Below are 15,879 nucleotides of genomic sequence, written 5' to 3' on the forward strand. Positions count from 1 at the left end.
CTGCTAGGATTTTGTTGTTGATTCCTAGAAATATGAAGAGTGGAATAGGATTCTGATTTTCCTCTACGGTTCAGAATTCTTCACAGGAAAACTTGGCTTCTTTTAGTTAGGGATGTGTCAGTTAGTGCCACAAAATCTACTAAATGGAATAAAATTTCAGCTTGTTAGCAAGGATGATGTAGGTTGGGCTTCAGCATTCACTAATTTCCAGTCTCTGGAAATGGCGAAGCTTAGCTTGGTCACCTTTTACCTATGCTTTTTGAGGAGGTAGGTTAACACTTCTGTTGCTGTGCAGAAATATTCTCCATCATCTGCTGAGAAAAAAAAGCCAGTAGTGTGCCAGAATGTCTTGTTCGTCCATGCTTTTACAGCTTTGCCTTCTATGTATTGCTAATCAATTCCTACTGATCTTGTTCCTGTACAGCTAAAAGCATAGCCTGAAAGCCAGAGATAACAGTACAAATCCTTTCTGGCTTTTCCACATCTGTGATATGAAATGTCATGCTGCTCCCACTTCAGCTGGTAATGCTTCAAATTATTGCAGTGGGAAGCTGTAAAATAGATCCTTGATAATGCATGTGTGTGAATTTAATGGCTATGAGTAGATTAACCTTGATTCAAGAGGGGTGACAACCTTGTCTTGATTTATAATAAGCAGCAAAGAGATTTAATTTGCTTTGAACATTCTCCTTTATAGATGTATTGTATTGCATTAGCTGCTGTACTCCTCATAGAAAAATTGTCAAGATTTCTCCGGGTAAACATCAAGTGACCTCCAAAATAGATAGTTGGCTCTATTTAAGTCTCAGCATTTATCTCACATGGGAGCATCTGATATCTGTTTGATAACTACTCACTGTTTATTTCCTTCAATAAAGGGAAGTTGTACAGATTCAGAAGGCAGTTATTTATATTCAGAGCAATTTAGTTTTGTTAGCAGTGTTCTGACCTTGCTCTGAAGAAATCTCACTTGTTGGAAATTCTAACTACCTAAAATACTGTAGCTACACAAGCCGTAGAGAGGGATTATATTCTTTAATAATAAATATTGATGAAAGAGAACATTGAAACCAGACATCAGCACTAGTCAGAGGATCTGCTAACACTGAGCTTTGCAAGCATTGGAAGGCACCTGATTGTACTACTGCTGCATGGCAGCTTGGATGCTCAGTGACCTCTAGTTTTAAGTGGAATTACAATTTTAAAGGCCAAAATAATTTCACTGGACTAAGCAAGCTATACTTTGAAACAAAATGTTATTGCCTGTCTTGCCATATCTTTACAATTGGAAACTGCTTACATTTCCCACATTCTCATGCCCTTTTCTTTAATTCTGCATGAAGAGAGGAATAGCAATAATGGGAGAATGTCTTGGGCTCCTGGGATAAGAGATAAGAAGCTGTTATTAATCTCTCTTAATAGCTGTATTTTCAATGCTCTCATTTGTTTAAGTTCAGTGAAGGACCAATTGCTATAAAATGGTAGGAAACAATTAGGAATGCAGTCTTTATTTAAATAGATAACTGGTGATAGATTATTTTAGTGTTCTGTTCTTCCACCCTAAAGTTATGATACAGATTTTATAGCCTTATTCAAATTGAAAGTAGCATGTTTAGTTTTGCATACTGTTCCATGTTACCTAAAAATAAAATCAAAGATCAAACCCGTAACGGTTATATTTAATTTCATTTCAGTTATTGGCTGTGCTTCAGATAAGCTCTCATTGCAATTTCCATCCCTTCTGAACAGCAATTTCCTTGTCAAGGGGAGTTTAAAGTTGCTGGTTAGGTTTCACCTTGTCTTTCCACCACCAGACAGACACCAGACAGTAAGGCTGAAAATCTGTGCCTGCTGTCTTCTATGAGATGTAGGGAGGAGCAGGAAAGGAATAGCTGGAGAGTCACTGGAGGACTGTGATTTTGCCCCAAATTTCCTAAATGCTTGTAAGGATCAGCATGTCAGAGGCTGGGATTTGTAAGTGTGTTGAGGGAAGGTCGTTAAGGACAAGTGCATCTCTCAGTTTCTTGCATGACCACAGAACAGTCCCAGTAATACTAATTTCTAACTCCTAAGTTCTCTAAGCCAGAGTGCATCTGACAGGAAGGCAAAGGGTGTCTGGTACACCAGAGTCATCTCAAACACAGTACTGAAAACATAGCTGAGCTACTATTTAACTAGCTGGCTCTGAAATAATGTCTTTGTGGCTAGATTCTTACCCACTCTCCAACACAGCTTCCTAAGGATGGCTGGCTAGTGTTTGTATTTCAGTAGTTCAGTGCTCAACATTCCAGCTTTCTCTTACATGTTTGCTCACTTTTCCTGTTAAGCAGTTGACATATACTTTTCTTTTTCTTTAGTGTCATCATATTGGGGTATCTCTTTCTTTCTGATCTTACTGGCTATTAATTATAGATCTATAGATCTTCAACTTTTTTGCTCTTTTCTATCTGCCTTGCAGTTGACACTGTCTGTACAGAAGAAGAAGTCTTGTAGAGAGATGTGTCGTGCAGAGATGCAGTGCAGAAAACTGAATTAGCTTCATCTCTTCTCCCTCTGCAACCAGGACCTGCCTGGCAGGGGTTGGATTCAGCACAGGGATATCAAGTGACAACACTGGGTGTTGTGGTTGTTGGGCACCAGCACTCAGGGCAGGCCTGAGTTTTCTGAGCCTTCTTGTTTTCTTTGGAAAACAGGTTTATCTGCCATACAAAAGAGAATATTGGAGCTTGGCTGGATCCTTAGACATGAAGGGCACATGTCTTCCTTATTCTGCAGTTGTTTTAGAAGTTTCAGGGTTTACTGGTAATGCAGGTGATTTACAGAACATCACTTTTCAATAGCACTTGTGTTGCCAGTCACTGTCATACACCATAACAGCAGGAAAGCAGTTCTGTGACTATGGTAATGCTTCAGCTATGAGCTGGAGGTGAAATAAAACTGCAGGCAGGCTGCCTATTAGAAGAGTTATTTATATGAACAGCTTTGATAGTACTTTAAAATCTGCTTTTCTTCTGATGTGGAAAATTGTGAAGGATGCACAGAAGCTGGATACATCCAGCTTTTCACAACTGGATGTAGGCACAGCACACTCTGTTAGTATTTCTGCCTCTGTGCAGAATGCAGAACAGCTCCTGTATCCTGGGACAGGGCATAACTGCAGCTGTGGTGTCTCCTGCGGGCTGTGACTGTGCCTGGCTGACATGCCCTGCTGTAAGGGGGGAAATTTTGAATTAGATGATCAATGGAGCATAGAGGCATGAGAAAGGAATCATATTAGGATGTGAAACCAGTTAGAGTATGGTACAATGTAACTTCATGGCACAAGCTAATTGTAAGGTCCATTGTGCTTTTCAGCAAGTCAGCCTGATATCCCCTGTTATCAGAGCTGAGTTCTTCCTTGGTTCTGCTACATCTTGCAAGGTAGGTACATCTACCCTTGAAACACAATGGTAGAGGTCATACATAGGGGTGAGAAAGATGATGATGGGAGGAAGATGATGTGGGCAGGGGTCGCTGGCCCCTTGCCCTACAAGTAGGGCAGGCACAGACTGTTGCCATCAGGCAGTGATCAGGCGGGGTTTGGCTGCCATTCAGGCCTCCCCTTACACTGCGTCCTGGCCCTACATGGTGTAATGTGGAGCTGATAAAAATGGGCTGTCAGGACTGCTGAACTGAGCGATCCTCATCCTGCCACCGAGCCTGTGTTGCTCCGCGGGGACGCCCGCGAAGGGATGGGCACCGACCAGCTGCTGCAGATCCTGACAGCCCTGCCTGTCTGTGGGGGTGGGCACAGTTTAGTGATAGGAAGCAACTGAGAGAACAAACTTTTTAATATCCTTTTAGTGTTCCTTTAATTCCCCTTTTATTTTTCCTTTAGTTTCCCTTTTTACTAACCAATATCGTGTTAATTGTTATCCATAATATTGTGTTAAGACCCTTTTTTGGTATCCCTTTCCACTAGTTAATACCGTATTAAATGCTGTTCTAAGTATTTGTTTTAATGCCACCCGATAAGGTAGTTATTTTGTATCCTTTTTTAGTTTTTAATTCCTCTTGCTAAGTTTATTACAGTTTATTCTCACTGTAATAAAAGATATTTTGTGTGTTGAATATTTCTGGCACTTGTCTTTATTCCGGACATGTGTCCAAATGAACTGTTACACCTGCAGAAGGAACCTGGGAAGTCCCAGCATCCTGGCCAAATAATGACATGGGTACTTGTGAGGTGATGCTTCTGCACAGCCTCCTAGACAGGGCTCTGGGAGCCTCTCCTGAACCTTTTCCACTTGGCTCAGCAGAGCATGCAAACATTTTGTGCTCCAAAGAATCAGTTTTGTAACAAAAGTAATGAAAACAGGAAGAACTTTCTTTGTTCTCTTGCCTGCTATGTATTTGTCTCGCTGCAATCATATGTTTTCACCATTCATTTGTTCTGCTGCTTTATAATGAAGATGTTGTTTGAAGCTGACTGGTCTGGATTGCTTGTGCCTTATGCCTGGGAAGCCCAGCAAATTATTACCTGGCTTTGAAACTTCAAGGGTAATAAGTTTATGAAACACAGTTCTTGTGGTCTGAGATAGTTAATGCTGGAGCACCTGTGACTCACCAGCATTCCCTGTTTTCTGCTAGGCTCTGTGAATTTAACTGGGTTGATGGGATATGTCTGTAAGAGACAATAATTCAATCTGTAAATAACATTCTTAATAACACCTTTTCCACGGTTGGCTTCTGTGACTGTATATTCACCAGTGCAGTTACTGCTGAAGGGAGTACTAGGTGTTAGTACGAAAAATCCTGCAATTTGAGGGGGCAGCAGTAGTGTGAGGTGGAAGAGGAGGCACCAACCACATCAGCATGGTAATGTGGGATGTGTGAGTGCCCTTGGAGCAGCAGACCACCTGCCTCAGGGGCATTATGCCCGTGGTTTCTCTTGTCTTTCCCTTCCTGTCAAAGCTCCTAGGCCTCTGTTTTGTCATTTTTAACCTAATGTGATTTCCAAGTGCTACCAAGTGCACACTCTACAAAACTAGTGAAAAATGAATTGTTGGTGATAGTTTCCTAGTAAAATAAATGATCCGATGGCTGTAGAAATGTAAGGTTTTAACAGTGAAAACCATGATAGTTTAGTACTCATAAGTTTTAGAAATCATTTTGCCCTGATCAGACAATAGAAATTCATTTATCCAGTCATAAGTTTAAAATAAACAAAATAAAAATCATGCTGGGTGCAATGTCCAAATTGGAATTCTCAGATAATTATTCTGAAAGTTGTCTAAAAAGTCTAAAAACTGAAGTCTTCTGACTGAGATATACTTAGTTATACAAAGATGCATTATTTAGTAGATGATCTTGAGAGTTTATTTGCCACTCTTCTTGTCTCCAAAGAATTGTGCTGAAGAGACAAGCTAGTTATCCAGTGTTTACTCCTCTTTAATCCATATAGATGTTGTATATCGGTGGTGAATAATTTGTTTTCATACAGAAAATGTCCAGAATGAATGGATCATCACAGTGATTCATGTTCACAATAAAGCAGTGTCTGAGACATGTTTCTTCATGGTCATCGTCTAAGTGCTCCTCTGCTTTCACTTACCTACTCCTGCAGCTGTAAGATAACTTTCTAAGCACTTGAGCTAATTTAGAGTGTGCATGGACCAAGGGATGATATACAGTGCTTTTGCTATCTGCCAGACCCGAGTAAATCACACTTTGGCACACTTTTTTCAGGCTGACAAGTCCCCTCTAACATGCTCAGAAGCTGGTTTCCAGATAGTGATTGGTCCCGGACGGCAAAGTGCCCTCCGCATGTGCTCAGCTCTTGTCAGTCCTTGCAGCATTGGCAAGGACAGGTTTATGACATTCTTTCTTGCTGAAAACTTAATGGGAAACCTAGTCGGATTTCCAGTGTGTTCACATCAGTTCTGCGCCTGAGGCGTGAGGCCTGGTACCACTGCGTGAGCTGAGAACTGGATCCAGGGAGAGAGGCTGAGGAAACAGAGGCTATAAAACTGAGAAAAGAGTTTCTAGAATTATCATCAACTATCAGACAATCAAAATTTAACATTTCTTATGCACATGGTAACGCGACTTTGTTTTTCCCAAGGAGGCTGGACTTCAGCACATCCTATCCCCCAGCCCGCTCTCCTGTAATGATCTGATTGCAGTCATTACTTGTGATTGTCGCAGAGGGCATGAATATGAATAACCATAACCTGTGCATTTGGAAAAGATAATCTGTTTATCTCTGAGGTCAGAAGAGCAGCTTAAATTTTCACATAATCTGATATTCAGAAGCAGAGAGCATCGAAATTATGTCTGTGCTGGGCTAATTGGGATTTGTGCTTTGAGATTGTGTATACTGTGCATGCAGACATTGGGAGGAAGACGTGTTTAATGACGGAGACTGGGAGGAATTCCTGAACTTCCTGTAGGTTCTCTTTATTTAGGGGAAGGGAAAGAAATATCAACTTTTCAAATATACCCTTAAATAAGTGGAATCTTGAGCTTTCATACTTGTGTTTAGGATTCTTCCATGGGTATTTCAGAGGTCATATGAGTAGCCCTCCCTGAATAAATCCTAGAAATACACCTGCTGAAATGGTTCAGTTTACTGGGATGTCACTGTGCCCCACAGATTGTCGCCGGTCAGATCCTGTGCACTGGTGAGGCTCTTCTGTAAAGCACAGAACACTCTCCATCAACTCTGAATTTGTCTGACAGACAAGACTTTTCACGTCTTACCCGTCAAAAGTTCATGTCTGAACTTTCTGAGGATTTTCCAAACAGCACAGGCTGCTGTGCTGCACATTAGGTCTTAAAAACTGTTTTCTTTTTTAGATAGGATGACAGTAAAGAACGAATTCTTAGTCCTGATGAAAGTCTTGTTCCTAGGAATGCCTCTCCTGTGCTAGAAAGGCTCAGTGGCACAACATAATTGTTGGTGGCTTTCTAATCATAAGCAGAATTTTGATTTTAAAACTGAGTATTTTTGGTGCTACAGGCAATTTTTTATTAGTTTTTTTTTTATTCCCACAGTTGTTTTTCTCTTCACTTCCTTCTTTGTATTGTCACTGGTGAGTTTAGATTGGAAGGAGCGTATCCCAAGCTTTTGTCTGGATTTATAGGGAGGGTGCTTTCAAGCAACACGCTGAAGCACCCTGGTCTGAAACTCTTACAATTTGGAATTATTAAGGTTGGAATGATGCATGTACTCTATTGTAGCTGTCATGCTACTTCCGAGAATTTCAATCTTGATGTCCTTTTATCATCATGACAAAGAGTTACCCCATAATGATGCTGAGAACATTTAAGGTTATTTTATTGAATTTTTTGTCTTCCCTGCAATTCCTGTCTGTGAAACACACATGAGCTAAAGGAGGAGTTGACTCTTGCATTTAGATGAAGACAGCTTATGCCCTCTGCTCAGCTCATGACATTTTTAAACTCAAGCTGGGGGATAAATGCAGGGGGAGGGTGGGAAGGCAGAGAGAAGGTTGGAACTCAGGAAAAAAAATATAGGTACTTTCATACAGTAGTTTCATTTCTCAGCAGACATTTTTATTTACAACACTGCAGGTATTTTGACAGCCTGGAGTTCTTTGCACAGGAGAAGTCTGACTTACAGCTTGACAAACCTGTTACTGTAAAGTGGAACCAGGGAGTCCTACAGTTTTGCTAAAGTCGTTCTGTGCTATCCATATGTGGTAAAAATCCACCTGGATAAATTCTGTACAGAAAAGATATGGGCAAGGCCTGTTTTTGAAGCCTTCAGCTGCCATTAGATTTACTTTGTGAGAGCTCAGTCTTGAACATTTAGAGGGTTGTGCTGAAGAAACCTTGGTGGGTTTTTTGTTTGTTTGTTTGTTTTATTTGTTTGGGGATTTTCATTGAATATCTGCCACAATGTAAAAGAGTCCCTCAGGGCAGGAGCTGTTGAAGTGCAGATGCACGAAGGCTGGTGGTTTCTTGGGGGGCCCCCTCAGAATGAATGAATGTGGCAAACTTCAGTGCAGACCATGTGTATTGCACAGTGTCAATTACCCAGCCTAGTATTTTTTCTCCCATAAATTATCTATTTTTGCATTATCACTCAAGTATGCTGCATGATCATCTAATTACTTATTAAGATGCCAATTGCTAGTAATGCTACAGCAGACCTTTGCAAGTCAATTTGATGTGCCTTTTTCCACTGCAAATTATTGATATTGTGTTTCTCACTGATACCTCCACTGTCTGAGTGACAGCAGCACAACTAACCAGTTCAATATTTCTATTGTGTCTATACAGAAAAAAACACTGGAAAAGACAACCTGTTATTTTAAAATCAGCATTGAGGAGTTCCTACTGTGTGCATCTGGCGTTAGAGCAGAAACACTGCAAAGAGCAACCCAAGATGAAGGCAGATCCATCCAATGAAGAAGTCACTCAAGAAACAGTTGTGGGAAGCACTGAAAAAACCAGAATTTACAGGCAGGAATGTTGGCATATCCTTTGAAAAGAAGGTAAGACTGTCTGGTTGTTGGGGTTTTTCCCCTTTGATTATAAGTGAATAATTTATTGTCTCCTGATGTGTCTTTATTCCCAGTGAAAAATGCAAGCATGTTGTCTGATGAGTAAAGATGGGGTTCAGTGTTCATGTTGTTCTATAAAAAAATTCTCAAGTATCAACAAAAAAATTATAATTTCCAGTTTTTTAGTCCAAAACACTTGTTACTTCTCATTTTCTTGAGGTTTCTTAGAGTGTGAGTGTTCTTTATACATGATACTGAAATGTACTGAAACAGGTGTGCTCCTCAGTCTGTTTAACATCAGTTGTCTTTTTAAGGCTGAGGATATTGAAAGGGAGAAAGCTGTGAGATGTTTGTCAAAGAAGCACCAACGAAACTTTTGATTCAACCTCATTTCAGCCAATGTGAATCACTGCAAGTAATAGGTATAGAGATATAAAAATGGATATGAGAAATGTTCTCAGGCTTTATTTGTACATCAAAAGGGTAAATAAATGCTGCTTCTGTGTGCTGGCTGCAGGGTGAATAGGTTTTTTGCAAGGGTTGTAAATTTGTACTTCTGACACAGGCTGTACCTTTTTTCTTTCCAAGACTTGAAATTTTATATTGTGAATTATCAGATAGCTTGATTGAATCTATTTCTACTTCGGAGTGAAAGAATAATAGTTTTAACAAAAGGTTTGAGAAATAATTGTGAATAGAGTGCTTACCTAGAAATACTAATTACACTTTTTCAATGAACATCTCTGTGAACATAACTTTTCTGAGGGGGAAAAGTTATGCTGAGAAGCACGACCTTCAAACCTGTGGGAGACATCCTTGCTCCTGGAGGAAGTGCTAATTCTACACTTCAGCTGCAGGCAAGAGGGATTGTGCTGGGTGAAAGCATTCTGTCATCTGAGTTCCTGGGTCCATGTATGAGATCATCTCACTCTTGTTTCAGCTTTCATCTCTTTCTATTTTAGTTGGGATGCACATGGAACTTTTTTTGAAATATACTTAAGACTGTCATCATGGGTTGCTGTAGGATAAATTCTGTATTACTATCAGGATGAGCTCACGTGGACTTTTTATTCAGCTTCTCACAAGCTGCACGTTACAATGGTCAGTTTACTTCTAACATCTGCACCAGCTCCCATACCTCAACACTGCATTGACATCTACAGTTTGAACAAATCCTCATTGCCCTTGCTTTTGATGACATACCAGACAGGGGCCCTGGCCTCAGATGGAGATTTTACATGTCCCTGTAAGACAAGCGTTGCTGAACAAAAGAAGACCTGTGGCTTTACTTTAAAAGGAATAAAAAAGAGGAAAAAATACCACTCAAAAGACAGTAAAAAATTGCAGATTTCCAGTGCTTTTCCTCTTGCTTTTCGGGGGGAAAGCTTTCTTCCTCCCCCTGTTTTAGTTTCCCTTCTTAATGCCAGCTAGACTCAGTATTAGGATACTTGGATGGCAGCTCTGTCATGATGTTGAATTTATTAGTTGTTGTTGAATTATTACTGGCGGACAGTATCATGCTGCATTAAGAAACTTCCTGTGACCTTAATAAGAAATCACGAAACTATTGCTATGGCTTTCCTTTCATTACTCTGATTAGAAAGTATGATTTCATAGAAGCATGTTCTTCATGTTCCTTCTCAGCCTTCTGCATTGCTGTTTGAAAAAAAACAAAGCAAAGCAAAAACCCCAAAACCACCACCGCCACCACAAGAGAAAACCGCAAAACCTCCCAGAAAAACAAAACCAAAAAACCACCATCTACAACATAAAGGAGGGTGTAATTCTGTTCACGTAAGAGAAAAGGAAAAAATAATTACAGAATTGTCTGCTCTGCTCTGCTTACCTCACTTTGGGAGTAAATTCATTTGTAAAATATGTGCTGTTTCATAATTACCCTTCCTGACAGAGGACCAGCTCTGATCCCTGCAGGCTCAGTGTGGTTTGGGTGTTGTTAACACCTGGGTTATCTGCCCCAGTGTTTTCCTTTTGAAATAAGGCACGACCAGTAGATATTTCTCTCTGAACCTACCAACAGCAGGTCCTTTTGCCAAGTGATCACAGTAGGTTGCTCTCCTCAGCAGTGTGGCCTTACCAGAATGTTCACGGGGTGTGGGGGAAGTTCTGAAAGCTGGATGCAACTCAGGTGGAACCGTTCCATTTAATCCTTTACTCAAATGAAAAGACAAATTATTTTTATGATTAATACTTTAAGAAAATATATTCATTGTCTTTCTATGGAAACCCTACTTCAGTTGTGGTATCTGGTTCTCAAAAAGCACAACTTTGTCTGGCCATAGCATACTTTAGTCTAAAGATATACCCATGACCCTATAAAGATATACCATGACCCTAGATGTTGCATTTTTCATTGTTGAACACCTCTCCTTTCCAACAGCTTTGCCAAAATTCAAGTTTTCTCCAATTCTGCTCTCAATTCTCACACATAAATCAAGATTATGCTGCAGTTCTTAAAATACTCAGGCACCCCAGTTGCTTTCTTGATGAGAAACCATGAACCAGATGAACAGCTATAGGCTGACCATGGTTTTATTTTTATTCAGCCCCAGAGACTCTTTCCTACTGCAGTAGTAAAAGGGGCCTTTAAATATTACTACCTCATTTTTATTAATGATTTAGATGATGGGATTGAGTCCACCATTAGCAAATTTGCATATGACGCCAAGCCGGGGGGGGGAGTGTCGATCTGCTGGAAGGCAGGAGGGCTCTACAGAGTGACCTGGACAGGCTGGAGAGTTGGGCTGATTCCAGCGGGATGAGGTTCAACAAGGCCAAGTGCCGGGTCCTGCACTTTGGTCACAACAACCCCCTGCAGTGCTACAGGCTGGGGACAGAGCGGCTGGAGAGCAGCCAGGCAGGAAGGGACCTGATTGATAGGAAGCTGAACATGAGCCAGCGGTGTGCCCAGGTGGCCAAGAAGCCAATGGCATCCTGGCCTGGATCAGGAACAGTGTGGCCAGGGAAGTGATTCTTCCCCTGTGCTCAGCACTGGTGAGGCCACACCTCGAGTACTGTGTCCAGTTTTGGGCCCCTCAGTTCAGGAAGGATATTGAGGTGCTGGAGCAGGTCCAGAGAAGAGCAACAAGGCTGGTGAAGGGACTTGAACACAAGTCCTATGAGGAGAGGCTGAGGGAGCTGGGTTTGCTTAGCCTGGAGAAGACAAGGCTCAGGGGAGACCTCATCACTCTCTGCAACTACCTGAAAGGGGGTTGGTCTCTTCTCCCAGGCAGCTGTCAGTAAGACAAGAAGGCATGATCTTAAGCTCTACCCAGGGGAGGTTTAGGTTAGATATTAGGAAGAAATTCTTTATAGAGAAGATGATCAGACATTGGAATGGGCTGCCCAGGGAAATGGTGGATTCTCTGTCCCTGGAGGTTTTTAAGATGAGACTGGATGTGGCACTTAGTGCCATGGTCTAGTAACCACGGTAGTAGTGGATCAAGGGTTGGACTTGATCTTGAAGGTCCTTTCCAGCGCGGCTGATTCTATGATTCTATGATTTTGATGGATTGCCATAAAAAGGCTTGACTGTAAAGGAGAATCAATTTTGTTCTGCTGTTAGTGGGAATTAAGTCATTGTAAATTCAAGATAACGTTGTTCTTAACTTCAAATTTCTGTAGTCATTAAGAAGGATTTTGGTTGGTTGGTTTGGTTTGGTTTGGTTTTTTTTTAACTTCCTAGGATGGATTCTCATAATGTCAACCAGAGCAGCCCAGATCCTGGAGTCCTGTGCCATTCTCTGAGGCCTGTGCTGTTCTTCTGTTTTCAAGCAGAGAGGATTTGAAAATAGTAGGATTGAGTTTTGGAAACTCACTGTGGCAATCGCGTTCTATCTATTGATTCTCTAGGTATCCAAAATCTGTGTTCATATTCAAATATGCCTCATCTTGCGGAAGAGAAGATAGGAAAGAGTTTGCAGTGCTGGTACCAATTAACACTAGCATGGCTTTGAGTAATTTTATGCATTTGATATCTTTATTTTCTCAACACTCTTTCATGCTGATATTAAACATACTTCCACTTCTGATAGTTGCACCAAAGTACCTCTGTAGGAGGTGTGTCCAGGGGTGCAGGGGATGCACTGAGGGCAGGGAAGCCCAAGGGACATGCGCCGGAATACTGGCTCAGTTGTTTTGCTACCCTTGGTACCCCAAAACAGATCAAGACTGACAATGGGCCAACTTTCATCTCAGAAAAGGTAAGAAACTTCCTGTCAGACTGGGGAATTTCACACACAGATATTCCACACTCACCTACTGGACAGGCAATTGTTGAAAGGGCACATTGCACACTGAAAGACATGTTAGCTAAACATAAAAGGGGGGAATCGACCTGTAGCCCTCAAGAGCACCTGTGGAAAGCCCTGTATGTTATAAATTTTTTAAACTGTGACAGTGCTGAAAGAAGCAGGCACAAAAGGCAGCACAGGCCTCAGGCTTTCACCTCTCCCAAACCACCAGTCATGGTAAGAGATCTGATTTCAGGGCAGTGGACGGGACCAATGGACCTCATGACTTGGGGACGAGGCTATGCCTGTATGGCTACAGGAAAGGAGCTGAAATGGATTCCTTCCAGGTGTGTTAGACCCTACCTAGGTACACAACCACAGCAGCAAGAACCAGAGTAACGCAGAAGTTATAAAACGGTAATGTTTTAGTAATAATGTTTAAGTTTCAGGTTTACATTTAAGAATGACCAGTGTGGCGAAAGCAGAGTCTGTACAAAATCCATGAGTGTGTGTATGATGAATGAAATGATGACCGTCAGTGAATGTGTGAGTGAATGAATAAGAGAATTGTATGACTGGACAAGTGCCTTAAACACCAAACACCTCACAAAATAACACTACCTCCGCCACATGGTCACTTTAGGAGAATTTAGTTTTGCTAAGCTTAGCCTGTTTTTGAAATAAAGTTGAACTCCCCAGTTATTTAAACCCTGAGATTAATAAAGGTTATGTGTCTATGCACGGTTGGGCTAAGGCCCCTAGGTTAATAAAGTTATTACTCCAAGTTGCAATACCCTTTAGAAATATAAGAAGGTTTTAAAAGGTTTACAATAGATGTATAAGAAGCCAAAGCAAGCGATATGCTGGGTCATTGCAAGCTTTGGTAGTTTACAATGTACTGTTCTGTTGTTTGCACTGTTGTTTTTCACTGTTTTTGTGACCATCTTAAATAATTAAGAAGGGAGTGATGTAGGAGGCGTGTCCAGGGTGCAGGGGACGCACCAAGGGTGGGGAAGCCCAAGGGACATGTGCCGAAATAGACAACCCCGTTGGTCACAAGGTCACACGGGTTTAAGGGATAAGAAGGAGCGCCGAGTTTGAATAAGGTCTCTTTGATTACCATCTGATCGGGGAGCAGACTCCATTTCTTTATTATATAAAGACTCCATGCTACATACCTCTGTTAATATTTTCTATGAATTAAAATTTCTAAACCTCTACATTTTCAAAATTGATCCAGCATTTTGCATGGATAAGATACAGACTGGTTTAAAACATCTTTTTTAATCTATTCAGATAAAATGATACTGTTAAAGAGAGAAGTATTTATTCGATTCTTTTTGTATGCTTCAGAAGACAGTGTTTTGAGCCTTGCGTTGATGTCAGCGAGCTCATTATCATTTTGATCATAACAGTGATAAGCACTTTATGTCTAAGAACAACAGCTGGTCACAATGTTTTAAGAGTATACACAGTTTTAAAAAAGAAAAAAGTAAGTACAGAACAGTGATTTTTTGTAGACTTTGCCTTGGTTTTTGTCATCTTTCAGAGGGTATTTCAGCTCACTTCTTTCACATTTGTCAATCCTTAAGTTTGAAGAAAGGAAATCAGTGACATTCTCTGTTATGGAGGTAGTGAGCTGACTCCAGTCAGAAAACCAGAACATCAGAGCTGCTTGTGCAAATCCTTCTGAGCATCACCATTCTTCAATAAAAATCAAACCAATCCCCCTGATTTCGGAGACATTGTTTGTATACTCCCTCATTTCACACACACAAACATGCCGCAGTGCTTTAACTGCTGACTGTCCTCTCAGCTTTGGAGTTTATCAACAATCAGGGAAAACTGCTAACTACCTAATTAATCCACTTTGCGAAGATGCTTAGCCACCTCAAGAAGAAAACATTATTGTTTGGGCTGAATGCGTGTTTACTTAAACAAACTGGGAGCTGGATTATACGAGTGAAGCCTCCAGAATCCATGATGCACTCGAGCAGGCAGGGGATTTGCTCCTGCATGAATACTGTTCTCCTTCAAACCAACACCTTGTTTGATATTTTACTGTGGATTCAGGCACTTTTAAATCACCTTGTTTTACAAGCCACTGCAAGTGTTGCGGTATCAGCACTGTAAAATCTTAATAGTCTCCTTTTGCTTTTGCAAGGCACTGCAGGAACCAGATGTCACTCAGTTATGGGAAGCTGCTCTGTGCTTGTAAGGAATGCTGTGTTGTCCGCCTTCAGCACCATGTTGGAAGATACCCATGAAAGCTTGGGACAAGAACATAAATGCTCTCTGGCAAAATAACTCTGGAAGTACACATGTTTTGATCCTGATAATCGTAATTGTCCTGATCTCTATCCCTGGTCATGTTTTCAGAGTTTTCTTCTGAAAAATTGCTTTTTTTAAAAAAAAGTTCATGATCTAGAACTGAAACTTTCTTTAAGGCACTGGTTTAATGCCTTCAGGGGAATTCTCAGAATATCTCTGGGGTTGGAGGTATTTTCCCTCATTTTATGGAAGAATGCAGGTGATTTGTGCTGGTTTGTAGTTCGTTGTGATAGGGCAGTGACAGGTGTCAGATTGTTGCACTCTCACTCTCACCATTGATCTGACCTTCCGTTGAGGTGCTCATGAATGACTAGAGGAGAGGAGAAAAGGAGCAGTAGAATGGTGGGGAAAAAAAAAAAAGAAAAAGAAAAAAGAATTGACAGGATTTTATAGGAAAAAAGTTTAAAAAAAGACTGTGATGATTTTTCTTGGGAGCAATGAGAAAACAGCACAACAGCAAGTGTCATTTCAAGTCCATAGTCAATAAATTCAAGAGATTACAGTTTGGAAGAAATAATTTCAGCTGCTTGGGCACCTTACTGAGTGTTTCATTACTGGCAATACAATGATATCTGCGGTATTAACGGCTCCCCAGCCAGGAAGGCTTGCCACATAGACAGCAGCCATTGGAGAGCAACAACAGAAGAGGGTGCTGGGAGAGTGGGAGGAAGATACCAGAGATTTAATGACCTGAAAGTGAAGTGTTTGAAATATAATTACATGAAGAAGATTTGTTTTTCCTCTTGTGATTATGTTTGAATAACAAGGACTGCAGTACCTGCAAAGGA

The 15,879-nt window shown here is 41.0% G+C and overlaps 1 long non-coding RNA gene across 1 annotated transcript in view; it reads left to right on the top strand.

Moving 5' to 3' along the window:
• Window positions 1-15,879, top strand: part of LOC108640573 — a 30,425-nt gene that overhangs the window by 11,833 nt on the left and 2,713 nt on the right. Inside the window, exon 2 of the long non-coding RNA XR_001921266.1 lies at window positions 8,287-8,501. This is a non-coding gene — a long non-coding RNA (uncharacterized LOC108640573). The remainder of the gene's footprint in view (window positions 1-8,286; window positions 8,502-15,879) is intronic.

The sequence above is a fragment of the Manacus vitellinus genome, unplaced genomic scaffold, assembly GCF_001715985.3.
Source record: "Manacus vitellinus isolate BGI_N305 unplaced genomic scaffold, ASM171598v3 scaffold_38_pilon, whole genome shotgun sequence".
NCBI lineage: Eukaryota > Metazoa > Chordata > Aves > Passeriformes > Pipridae > Manacus > Manacus vitellinus.